Raw genomic sequence first — 13,308 nt, forward strand, 5'->3', positions numbered from 1 at the left:
TTTAGCCCTCTCAGAAGAATAGGTGCGCGGTTGAAGGGAAAAGACGACCTCGCACTGGATAATAAATGCCCGAAAGAACATCCATGGTTTGCTGGGTAGCCATCAGTCTCTCCTCATGCCGGCCCAGCATTGTGCCTTGTGCTTCGATAGTAGCGCGAAGAGGTGTTCCGTCCGCTGGGTCCATTTCTGGCCAGTGTGTTATGTCACGATCTGAGAGAGAGAGACCCAAGTGCAGGTGGAACATAAAAGTTTATTAAGGACAAAGTCAAATGAGGGTCACACTCAAGCCAAGCTCGGAAATAATAAATACGGAGGTAGTCGAGAAGGCTGGGGTCGGTCGATCCGCGAACAGAATCCAGTGGGCAATGACAGTTCAGAAGAGGGACAGGCAATCGTCAACCGAGGTGCGAACTTTATCATAGGGGAGAAGCAACTCGTAAACAGGCAGGCAGGAGTTAAACACGAGGGAACAGTCCAAGGAGATCTAACCAGCGATCACCAACTCTGATGAGCACACACTGGACAGAAGACAAGGTTAGTACACAATAGCTTCAAAATGACAAGACGTACCACGGTACAAGGGCAAGGCGATCAGCATAAATTGCAAAACAAACTGGCAAGGAACAGACCGACGGAAGCAACTATAACAGTCAGAAATTAGCGAGCAAAGAGAGAACAGGTGTGCAAGAGAGCGAAATGACAGAGTGGTAGCAGCTGTGCGTGAGCGCACGTAGAAGAGAGTAAAACGAAAGACTGAGCGAGGATTAGACCAGAGTCCTGACATTTTATTTGAAAACATTCACTACAGAAAACAAGGTAACCAGTAGTTCTCTTTTTCCACTGAAAATAATGTTACTACTTTATACCGGTTAACGATTTTTTAACCTTAAAACTTTTCTGGTATATTTTTTATTTAATTGACAAATTATAGATGTTTTTCCAGAGCAACGCAGAAAAGTAATAGCCTCATGTCTAACAGGTCTAAAGGTAGAAAGCATTCAGACTATCTTATTCAAATTATATGCTTTTGTTCCTATAATTTACACATTCATAAATACTGCATCTACGTCAACAATATTTTGCCAAAAAGCAGTAAGTGAATGATCACAACAGAAAAACAGTACTGTACTTTATTTTAAATGTGAGCAGTGTGCAGCTGAAGAAGTTTAACCAGAGGAAATGATTTATCGGCAATACTATATCGGCCTAAATTATTGGCTAAAGCGATAACATAAAAAATGACCATTTATCGGCAGATAGGGATACGGCCGATAATTTTTTGTGTATCCATAATAAAATCCTAAACGAACGCAAAGAGTTGTAGAAATGGGAACCGGCGTCAAATCTGCATAGAGTGTCGGCTCTTAAACCTGCTGCTGTGACTCATGTCACTAATGTTAATCAAAGAACAAAAGAAAAGAGGAATTCAATGTGTTTTGAAGCTTTAATTCTGTATTTAATTTAGAATTTGGCATTAAAGACTGTAAATAGTTTGAGACCTTAATTAAATTTCTGTATATTTCATACCTATTAGACATGAGAGCTCTCAGTTATACTGTACTTCGATGTTAAATGGCTATAACTAATGTTAAAATGAAGACAAATCAGTCGCAGTACTAATATCAGAATGCTGCCTTTCATTCATAAAATGATGTTGTTAAAAAAATAACTCTGTTGTTTCTACATTCATTTGGAGATTAAATGTGAAATTATTCAAATGTAAAAGTTTATTTACAAACATTAATGTGTGATTCTTTTTTTAATCGATTGACCTCTTATGCTATTTTATATCATAAATCTAAATATAAGTAATATATCAGTTGCAGTATGTTTTCAAATTTTTAGCTGTCACACCACAGGACCCATGGTACAATTTATTTGTCAACTAAAGTTACATTATCTTCTAATAGTCTTTTTTTTCTTAAAATAAGCTTTCATTGCTTTAAAGGTGGGGTGCCAGAGCGTTTCATGCATTCTGACTTTTTTACAATGTTAAACGCGCTGGCTTCTCATTCTTGACATGGTCAACTTGACAAAAATAGTTAGACATATGACGTAGTATTTCTGTGCACAAAACACTCCCCCAGTGTTCGTATACATGAAAATCTGTTTCGAAACAACTTTTCATAGTCCCTTACTGGATCTTCGGCAAAAATGAGAGGCCCCTGCCATCGGCCACCACAGACGGAGGCCTTGTTTCTTCAATGGCGAGAAGCCGTAATGTACCATACACACAATCTTCCTCCCCGGTGGGAGCGCCTGCAAGTTCACCACCTGGCCCCGAAAGGGAGTGGTGGGAACTGGTGGCACGTAGCCAGGCCGGGGTCTCTGGATCACGTGAGAGTCACCGGGCCCGAAATTTAGTAAATCAGTGGACATGGAAAATGCTTGAGGGTCCCCTAACCTCTTGATGGATGCAAGCGCCAGCAGGAGAGCTGTCTTCATCGTGAGATGAGGAAGAGTGGCCTCTCAGAGGGGTTCGAAAGGCTGCCTCTGACAGGACCACATCGAGGTCCCAAGAGAGAACGGAGTACAAACAAGGAGGATTTAGCCTTCTCGCATCCCTTAGGAACCTAATGATCAGGTTATGCTGTCCTATAGACTTACCAGCAACTGATCTCGCGAGTGTGCTAAGATAAGCCAGTATGTGGTATTGAAGAAAAGACTCTTGGGGGCAATTTGCAGTGTCCTCTTGTTGCCATGGTATTAGGAGACTGAAGGTGGCTAAAGGGGTGGAGCTCTCAACATAAGGCAGTTGTCGAGATAGTTGAGCATGTGCACGCCTCTCTCCCTTGAAAGCGAACCGCAGGAGCATCCCTGCCTCTGACTGAGTGGAGGGGGCGTCCAAGTCCGACCAGCCAGCTATGAAATGGCTGGGGTCGGGCCCGATGGTGGTCCGCCTAAGGAGGGGGCACCGGAGTCGAGGACCTCGACGGCCGAAAACGTACATTCCTTGGACGGGAGTCCAGGTTGACCTCTCCAGGTGGCTGCCGTCTGCCAGCAGAGGTGCACCGTCTTTAGGGGAACGCCCAGACGAGCGGGACGGGGCGTGAGCGGTCCGCGAGCCGGTGGCTGACGGATAAACGCTCACGGTAATCCTCATATCACCCTCGTTGCTCGCCATCGCTGATGGCAGGACCCTAGCCACTGCCATCACAGAACGGAAAGCAGACGAGGTGGTGACTGGATCCCGGAAGAACACAGCCACCCGTGACCTGTCTGAATCACCATCCGCAAACCCCCAAACACCTGAGGCAGACATAATGTCCGTCCCACTACTCAATGAGTGTATTGCACCCACGATAGCAACGGGCCATGCCACGCTGAAGAAATTTTCTCTTTTAGAAAAAAACCTCTGGAACTGCCGAGACGCCCAGGAGAAGTCACTGACGAGGGACACTCCGCTGCACCGCGTCGTAGAATCCAGCAATTGTAGCTTGTCATCAGATGCGAAAAGCTCAGAAGAACAAAAGCAAATAAGAATTCTGCACGCCGTCCCCCCTTTATACCTGGATATCCAGGGGCGGAGTCCTTCATTCATTCATTCATTTTCTTCCGCTTATCCGGGGCTGGGTCGCGGGGGCAGCAGTCTAAGCAGAGATGCCCAGACATCCCTCACCCTAGACACTTCCTCCAGCTCTTCCGGGGGGACACCGAGGCGTTCCCAGGCCAGCCGGGAGACATAGTCCCACCAGCGTGTCCTAGGTCTTCCGGGGAAGGCGTCCAGTAGGCATCCGTAACAGATGCCCAACCCACCTCAGCTGACCCCTCTCGATGTGGAGGAGCAGCGGCTCTACTCCGAGCTCCTCCCGGGTGACCGAGCTTCTCACCCTATCTCTAAGGGATCGCCCAGCCACCCTGCGGAGGAAGCTCATTTCAGCCGCCTGTATCCGGGATCTTGTCCTTTCGGTCATGACCCAAAGCTCATGACCATAGGTGAGAGTAGGAACGTAGATTGACCGGTAAATTGAGATTGATCGCCTTGCGGCTCAGCTCTTTCTTCACCACGACGGACCGGTACATCGACCGCATTACTGCAGAAGCTGCACCGATCCGTCTGTCAATCTCCCGTTCCATCCTTCCCTCACTCGTGAACAAGACCCCGAGATACTTAAACTCCTCCACTTGAGGAAGGAACTCTCCACCAACCTGAAGTGGGCAAGCCACCCTTTTCCGACTGAGGACGGCATGCAAATTTAATTAGCCAATTTCATTGGCCTTTTCAAAACTAGTAAGAAGATGATAGGTTCTCTAGTCAAACCCCATCTGTCGGTTAGACACTTTAAATCCACTTTAAAAACACAGAAAGCAGACAGCTAGTCTTTCTCTGTCTGATCCGTGTTCTGACCTGCAGCACAAAAAAAAGATAAAATAGGGAAAGCAAATGAAATTTAAAAACATTTAAATTAAATTACATAGTTGATGTAAGGGATCTTGAACACAAAGTCTAACCACTGCCTGACGAGTGTGACTCTATATGACAATGAATAATTTTCCATGTCTAAACATATCACATTTCTAACTGTCGAAATATAGCAAAAACACAATTCCCCTCTTCAGAAACAATAACAACAACATAAACAAACATTACTGTACAGTATGCGGCCCGAACTTAAAGGTGGGGTATCAGGCTATTTCATGCATTCTGACTACTTTACACTGTTAAACATGCTGGCTTCTCGTGCTTGACATGGTCAACTTTTCAAAAAACTAGTTGTTTATGTAAGATGTAGTATTTCTGTGCTCGATTCACTCTCCCAGGCTACAGGTTCTTTTTAATGATGCAGTGTCTGTGTATGTTTATACTCCAGGTACACTGGAGGGACCTGCTGTTACCCAGGGCTAAGTAAGTAAACAGAGGTTGAGGTCTTGGGCACAGAACTCAGTTCAGATCCAGCCACAGAGCTGGCAGGACTGGCGAGGTGATTTATGACAGTTGTCCAGAGGGCAGGGGACAGGTGAAAGGAAGTGCCAGACAGGAAGGGCAGACTGCTGTGGCATTTCATAGTAGACAGAAACAGAAGGGCAGTGAGGCATGTGGGCACAGCAGTCCTACTACATTTCAACCCCTCACTCGCTTTCATCTTCCCTTCATTCATTAACACCCCACAAAGAAGAAAGATCTGATGTCTCCCAGGTTTGAAAGACGCTCAAACATATACTGTAAGTGTCTGAACTTTCTGTAGCAAGCTGAGGTCTAACCCATGCCTTAAAACACTGAACAGTAGCTGGATAACTGAAGTCACACAGAACGAACAATAAAATGGTTTTGTCGTGACTGAAATAGAGTTTTTTTTCAAGACAGGCTCTTTGTAAAAGGCTGTCAAAACTTAAATTGAAAATGTATGAAGGAACCGCAGAACACATAGTGCATTAACGTCCCGGTTACGTATGTAACCTCTGTTCCCTGATGGAGGGAACAAGACGTTGTGTCGAAGCCGACAGATGGGGTTCGCCCTTGAGAACCAATCGTCTCTGACTATTTTGAAAAGGCCAATGAAATTGGCGAATGAAATTTGCATGCCGGGCTCCGCCCCCGGATATCCGGGTATAAAAGGGGAGCCGGCGTGCTCATTCATTCACCTTTTGTGCTGAGGAGCCTGAGAGCATCTCGTGACTGCTGCAGCGGACGGCTATTGTCGTGGCAAGAAGGACACAACGTCTTGTTCCCTCCATCAGGGAACAGAGGTTACATACGTAACCGGGACGTTCCCTTTCTGTCGGTCTCTCGACGTTGTGTCGAAGCCGACAGATGGGGTTCCTATGGAAAACGCCACGGCACTAGCCGCGTCACGATCTCTAGCGAAGCGACGTTGACCGGCCTGGGCGAGCCACACGTGAGCGCTATCGCGAAATTTGTAACCTTCCAGTGGGCAGGCAGGGGCTCCCAGAGCTTTTGGCAAAGATGAGTAGCCCCTGCCCTCTGCCAACTCAGACGGCCCCATTGGCGAGGGCCATCCAGTCGTAGGGCTACTGGGTAAGCGCTGTTCCTTCAATGAGGACGTGCGCTACGGAGACCACTTCCCACCCTAGGGGGGAATACAGTGGAGACACCAACATGGTCTCACCAAATAGGGGAGAACTCATGGGAGGTATGTGCGGAATGCCGCAAGGTGGATGTCCACCTGGGGAGGTCATGGGTTGCCACGCGGGGAACCATCTCATGACGACATCTCAGACGGAACCACCCTAGTGGGGGGTTACTACGTGTGGGGCACTAGGTCCGGTTAGAGCTATATGTAATAACTCAGCTTGATACCCGGCCATAGGCGGCAGGGCTGCTCCGCCGAGCCCGCCGCCCTGAGTGCTATTGATGGATGGACGGACTGCCTATTCTTCACCCTTGGGGAAAGAAGGGAGGCAGCCCATAGCGCACTGGTCCACCTCAGAAGGGGAATGGCGCTATGCGCAGGCGTACGCCCCACGACTGCTGGTCTCACCTGCTGGCAAGACTCGAGCTGCCGACTCCCCACGGAGGTTGTAAGCCTCTGCGAGGTATAGCGTAGCCCAACCCGCAGCTCTACAGATGTCTGCCAGAGAGGCGCACTAAGCCGATGCCCACGAGGAGGTCACACCCCGAGCGGAGTGTACCGTCACTCAAATGGGCACGGGCTAGGATCGGCACGCCGTAGTGACGGCGTGTGCGACCCAGCGCTACAACTCTCCTCGGATACAGCACTCCCGTTGCTGACCTCCATAACAGACAAGAGCTGCTCAGGGCCTTGAAGCCCTCAGTGTGGTTCGAGTAGAGGCGCAATGCGCTTACTGGACACCCCACGTACAGGTTGGGTCTTTCTCCCGGTGTGGGAGCGCCTGCAAGTTCACCACCTAGTCCCAAAGGGGGGCGGCGGAACTTTGGGCACGTAAGTCGGCCGGGGTCTCAGGATCACGTGAGAGTCACCGGGCCTGAAATTTGGCAATCGGTGGACACGGAATGCTTGCAGGTGCCTCACCCTCTGGATGGACTCGAGCCCCAGCAGGAGAGCCAATCCCCCTCGCAGAACGAGGAAGGGGCTCTCGGCAGGGCCCGAAAAAAGGGGACCCAAAGGTCCACCTTAAGGTCCCAAGAGGGTACGGGGCGCGGACGAGGCCTTAGCCCCTCGCGCCCTAGAGGAACCTAATAATCAGGTCATGCCGCCCCAGAGGCTCACCAGCAACTGGTACGTGATAACCGCGACAGCGGGTACCCACGTTCCAATGTGGAAGGGGAGATTACTCCCCAGCCTCCCCTGCAATAGGACAGCACGTTCCTGAGCGAGCAATTCCGCGGGTCTTCTCCTCGAGAAGAGCACCAGGACGAGAAGGGGCGCCACTTAAAGGCATCCAGCCTTGTGGGCATGGCCCTTGCCTGAGTGACAGTCTCCACCACTGAGGGGGGGTAGGTCATCCAGGAACTCCTCGTCCCATCCAGGAGCCAGACCCAGAGGTCCGGCTCGAACGCCACAACGTGTCCATCCCCTGCGAGTAGGCCCTTCGCCAGGGGATTTGGCCAGGGGGAGTTGTCGTCAGGAGTATTAGCTCCGAGGACCAAGTGTAGTTGGGCCCGTAAGGCGCAACTAGCAGCACTTGATACTCCCTTCCCAGACCTTGCACAGGACCTGCGCAATGAAGCTCACTGGGGGGAAGCGTAGTTCCGCTTGTCCCGCGGCCAGCTGCGCGCTAGGGCCTCCGTGTCGAGGGGGGAGCCTCGACCAGGGAGTGCCCAGCGGCACTGGGGGGTGTTCAGGGAGGCAACAGGTCCACCTGTGCCCGCCCAAACCACACCCAAGCCGGCCGCAGTGGTGGAGTCGTCACTTCCCACGAGGCGTCAACTGACGAGAGAGCGCTTGGCTGTCTGGTTCAGGACATCCGGTGGTCATGTGACCTGCAGGGGCTTTGCCACCTGCTGTCTCCACTGGAGGCTGCGCGCTAGGGCCTCCGTGTCGAGGGGGTCCTCGTCCAAGGAATGCCCAGCGGTACTGGGTGGTGTTCAGGGAGGCGACAGGTCCCCCTGTGCCCGCCCAAACCACACCCAGGCCAGCCCGCAGGGGTGGAGTCATCACTTCCCACGGGGTGTCAACTGACGAGAGAGCGCTTGGCTGTCTGGTTCAGGACGCCCGGTGGGCATGTGACCTGCAGGGGCTTTGCCACCTGCTGTCTCCACGGGAGGAGGCGTTTTGGGCGAGTTGCGATGACTGCAGCGAGCGAGTGCCACCCTGAGGTTTAGTACGCTACGCCGGTCGTGCTGTCCGGGCCAGTATGCTGGCTCTGCACGAGAGGCCGGAGCCTCATCAGTGCAAGCAGGACAGCTAGCAACTTGAAGGCAGTGATCTGCCAACGCAGGCGGGGGCCCGTCCAGCGACCCGACACTGCGCGCCCATTGCACACCGCACCCGCACCCCGTAGGGAGGCGTCTGTCGTTCCACGACCGGCCTCAAGACCTGCTCGGGGTTAGGATGCGACGGTAGCAGGTGTAATGACGATACGCCTACTGCCGGTGCGCCACGCTCTCCAGGGAACTCATCTCTGTAGTCAGTGCTGTCGCGGTCCCATGTGCGTCAACCCGAGGGGGACAGGCCACCCCCGAGGACACCATGCCCAGGAGCCTCTGAAACTGATTTCAGGGGACCGCTGGCTGCTGCCTGAAAGTTCAAGCAGCTCAGCACTGACTGTGCGTGCTCGTGAGCGAGCACGCCGTCATGGAGACAGTGTTGAGTTCTCTACCAGGAAAAAGGGGGAGCTCCGCGCCAGGGAGAGCTGCTCTCTTTTTCCCGGCTGACCCGTTTACTGACATGCCAGCCCCTCGACAGTGCCGAGGGAACTGTACATGAGAGTATGCGGTCAGTTGTCATGAACCACTCCTGGCGTCTGACAGACACCAGGACGCGCTTCTGCGCCTCCCGAACGGCACCCTTGCAAGGTGCTGCTCAAGGTATGCAGCGACCCCTGGTTTTGGGGATGATGAAGTGCGGCTGTCGAAGCCACTGGACATCTCGGCCGAGGGGACGGTTCGATCGCCTTCGCCAGAGGGGTGGCAGCCCCGGCCTGGAGCACAGGAACATCCCTGCCTCTGCTGAGGTAAGAGGATGCCTGAAGTCCGGCGGAGGTCTGGCGAGCTGGATCGAATGCCGAGACGGACCACACTCCCAGCCACCGTGATGGTTTGAAATGCTAACCAAGCACCCAGAGACCTCACAGGGGGGGCTGCGATCTACTTCATCAACCCGCGGGGGTTGGTTCAATGACTAGCAGTGCTGTTCTCCCCGGGGAGAACGGCTCCGCTAAATCACCTGCCAGGCGATGGCGCAGCTCGACGCACCGTCGAAGCGAGAGTGCTGAGGGCTGCTTTATACTCGTCATTGCGTGCCGCCACGACGCAACGTCGAGTTGCCGAACACCATCTTTCAGAGGGTGAGAGCGGCTGCAAGTGGGACCCAGAGAGAGACCTCTCCTTGTGAGAAGGCGGGCACTAGGCCCCCGAAGGGGCCCAGAAGGTGTTTGGGACGCGGCAGGGACCGCCCCAGTCCGACCATCCAGCAACCCAGGCTGGGTCGGGCCCGATGGTTCAATCTCTCTAGGTGGTCCTTCTCTTGACGTCCTCCTCCGGGGGGCCACCTGCGGGGGCACCAGAACCGGAGTCGACGCTGGAGAAGGCCAGGGCTGCTGGGGGCAGACCACGTGCGAGACCTCGACGGCCGAAAGGCGGCCGGGTCACAGCAGGCCGGTCTGTTTCTACACTGTCAAAAGGCTGCTGGAGCAGTCCTTGACAGCGCCACCAATCAGCCGACCTTGCGAGAGGGGAGTCGGGAAAGTGGCCTTTCTCGACATCGCCCCCCTGCGCAAGATTGGGTCCGAGGCATCTTTCCGGGCCACTGATGTGGACATCGTCCGACCCAGCCTGCGCTGCCACCGCGGTCCCCGGAGGGCCAGTCGGCGGCGGCACTACTTGGGTCGGTCTTACCCCGTGGGGCTCTCTTTAGCGCCCTGGCCTGCAGGAAGGCCATGCGTAAGAGTGGAGGCAGCTTGGTCCACGGCACTGCCAGCCTCAACACCAGAGATGTTGAGACCTTACATGCCCTGGACGGTGAGTCTAGGTCAAGCCCCCCAGGTGGCCGCCGTCTGCGGATACCCGCGACTGCATGCTCCACCCAGGGTGCATTGACATAGTCCCTAGCTGCCTCCCCGCCCCGAGGGAAGAGAGGGCGATAGAGTCAGCTAGACGGAAGCGCGCCGAAAGGGACGCTCCAGGTCTTACTGAACTCCTTATGCAGCTCGGTAAAACTTGGCACTTGAGCCGGGCCCAATGTGCGAGTACCCAGCCGCGAGCACCAGGGCTGCACCGCAACCCGACGCTCACGGCGGTCCGAGCGAGCATGGCTGACATCTTGACGTCTGCTCTCACCTGTGCTCGACCTCCCGAGGGAGGGAGCTTCAGGGAATCGCCAGAGTCTGATGCCAGCAGGTCGCGCTCCGATGTTGCAAGAGACACCTCATCTCCACGGCTCGTGTCCGAGCGCGTGGCTGAGGAATAAGATGGGTTAGGACCATCCTTGGGGACCTGCTAAACAAGCGAGACGGGGCGCGAGCGGTCCGCGAGCCGACCGGCTGACGGATTAACGCTCACGATAATCCCCACATCACCCTCGCTGCTCGCCGCCGCTGACGGCAGGGCCGTAGCCGCTGCGGTCACAGAACGGGAAGCAAACGAGGTGGTGGCTTGCTCTTGACAGAACGTAGCCAACGTGACGCAACGTCTGAATAGCCGTCCGCCCGCAGTGACGCAACGTCTGACTAGCCATCCGCGCGCAGTGACGCAACGTCTGAATAGCCATCCGCGCGCCGTGCGGGCAGGACGAATCCACGAGGCTGCCACAGTGATCGGACCCCCGAACACTTGCGGCAACCACCGTGTCCGTCCCCGTCCTCGATGAGTGTACTGCACCCAAGAGATCAGCGGGCAATGCCACGCTGAGGAAATTGCTCTTTTAGAAAAATACCTCAGGAACTGCCAGGACGCCCAGGGGAATCTCCGCTGCACCGCGTCGTAGAAATCGGCAATTCGAAGAATGTCATCAGATGCGAAGGCTCCGAAGAACAAAAGGTGAATGAATGAGCACGCCGGCTCCCCTTTTATACCCGGATATCCGGGGGCGGAGCCCGGCATGCAAATTTCATTCGCCAATTTCATTGGCCTTTTCAAAATAGTCAGAGACGATTGGTTCTCAAGGGCGAACCCCATCTGTCGGCTTCGACACAACGTCGAGAGACCGACAGAAAGGGAACATATTATTCAGTAGCGATCAGCACATACGGACTGGAATAGTGACTTCGCTTCAACATGGTTGCAGTCAGTATCTGACAGTTTCCATGGTGATAGGGTGAATGATTATCTGCTCTTCCAGTGAATCTCTGGAATATTGTCTCTGGAAAGCTGGATTTTTTTCAAAACAGAGTAGGAAAGAGAGAAAGACAGACTAACAAGACAATGTATCGTGATTGCTTCACTTGTAAATGTATAGCATGTACACAGTACGTGGGGGCTTAGAGTCCATTAGGGTTGAAGCATGTGCACACTTAGTCAATCTCAATCAATGGATAACTGATGGCCTGAGAACTAAACGGAGAGATGGTTCTACTAATGTGGTATTGAAGAAAAGACTCTTGGGGGCAATTTGCAGTGTCCTCTTGTTGCCATGGTATCAGGAGACTGATGGTGGCTGAAGGGATGGAGCGCTCAACAGTCTAACAGAAGTATCACTGAAACCTCTTGCAAAGTGGTCTATAGAGCATTTGTGTAACACCTTGTCCACTTTTCAGGTACACCAAAAAGCTTCCTTGTATGCAAAGCCATGTTAATTTATGAAATGAAATATATGTTTGATTTTATTCGTAACCCTTCACTGTGCAGTTTGTTTGTGTGTGTCTGATTAATTTAGCATCATCTCATTGTTTATTTTGGCCGTTAACAGCATCAGTCCGAGTTCTGAATGAAAGCCAGAAGCGGGAAGGAGGGGGTATATTTCTGCTGCCCCAGGCACTTCTGCATTGGCTTATCAAGGTCAGCCAATAAGCCGACAGCCAGAGCCTGTGGAGGAAGAAACCTGAACCAGCGGAGCATCCCAGCACGGCCCACAGAAATCATGGCAACGTGACTTGGTCCGTAACCACAGGAGATTGAAGAAAGTGCCCTGTTTTTAAAAAACTTCCAAATTTATGACTAGTGCTGAAGTTGGGTCTCAAGCTTACTTGGGAGTCTTGTTTTTAAAGCGTACATATTGCGAGATCATGTTAATTACATTTCATGCAGTTTGTCAAGTTGCTGTATGTGAATGTAAGTAGTCTTTCACGTTGTAAAGCCGAAGGTAAATGAATAACAAAGTTATCAGCTAGGAAAAAAGGGAGTCGACTCTGAATCAAGCAAACGAGACGGGCCCTAGTCCAACTCGCGAGCCGCCGCGGATTTACATCACTACATATAGTCCCCGCCTACGTTTTGATAGGACTGCCCACGAAAACTTTACTCTTCTCCCCCAAACACTCTAGCTTGTGAGCCTTCTCACGGTAAACCAATCACAGCAGACTAGACCATCTGACCAATCAGAGCAGGCTGGGCAAAGGAAGGGATTAGATGGATTATTAGCCAAACAAATCAATCAAGAGTCAGTCAAGAAGTAAAGTAAAAAAAATAGCCTATTATAACAAAAGTGTTTTTACACCTTGTATGTAAACATGTTGTTTTTATTGTGTTTTGTGTTAGTTAGCTGTATTTCTTGAGATATTATGGTTTAAATCAATGCAAACCAACTGCGTTTGATTGAAAAAAAAGTTATCTAATTTTGGAACTAAACTCTTCATTGACTCTTTAACAGAGAATCACTTTTCATCAAAGTCCAAGGGGAAACTTCTGACTCCTTGAGATGTTTTCACATCCACAACCTTAAAAGGAGGACATAATGGCCCACCAGCAGTTTGTAATATTAATAATATTGTTTGATTGTTCTATATGGCTTTAGATGTAATCAGCGAGTAAAAAAATCCAAAGACTAATACTTTCACAGCAGTGTTGTGATATCACTTTTTCCCCTGGATGAATCAATACTGTATGTTTCATTAAAACCAAAGAGACATGAATGCACACACAAGATCTATCAATACTTATTACAATTTCACTTTAACTACTCAAGCAGAAATACCTCAGAAAGATGAAAAGGGGAAAATGTTATTGCTCAGACATTGCTGTTTCATAGAAGATTCGATTAAGTTGTGGTTTTGTTTCATTTACGTATCCATCTTACTTTTAGACGTTTCCCCTACAATTAGAATATGAAG

This window comes from Barbatula barbatula, assembly GCF_947034865.1.
Source record: "Barbatula barbatula genome assembly, chromosome: 1".
Lineage (NCBI taxonomy): Eukaryota > Metazoa > Chordata > Actinopteri > Cypriniformes > Nemacheilidae > Barbatula > Barbatula barbatula.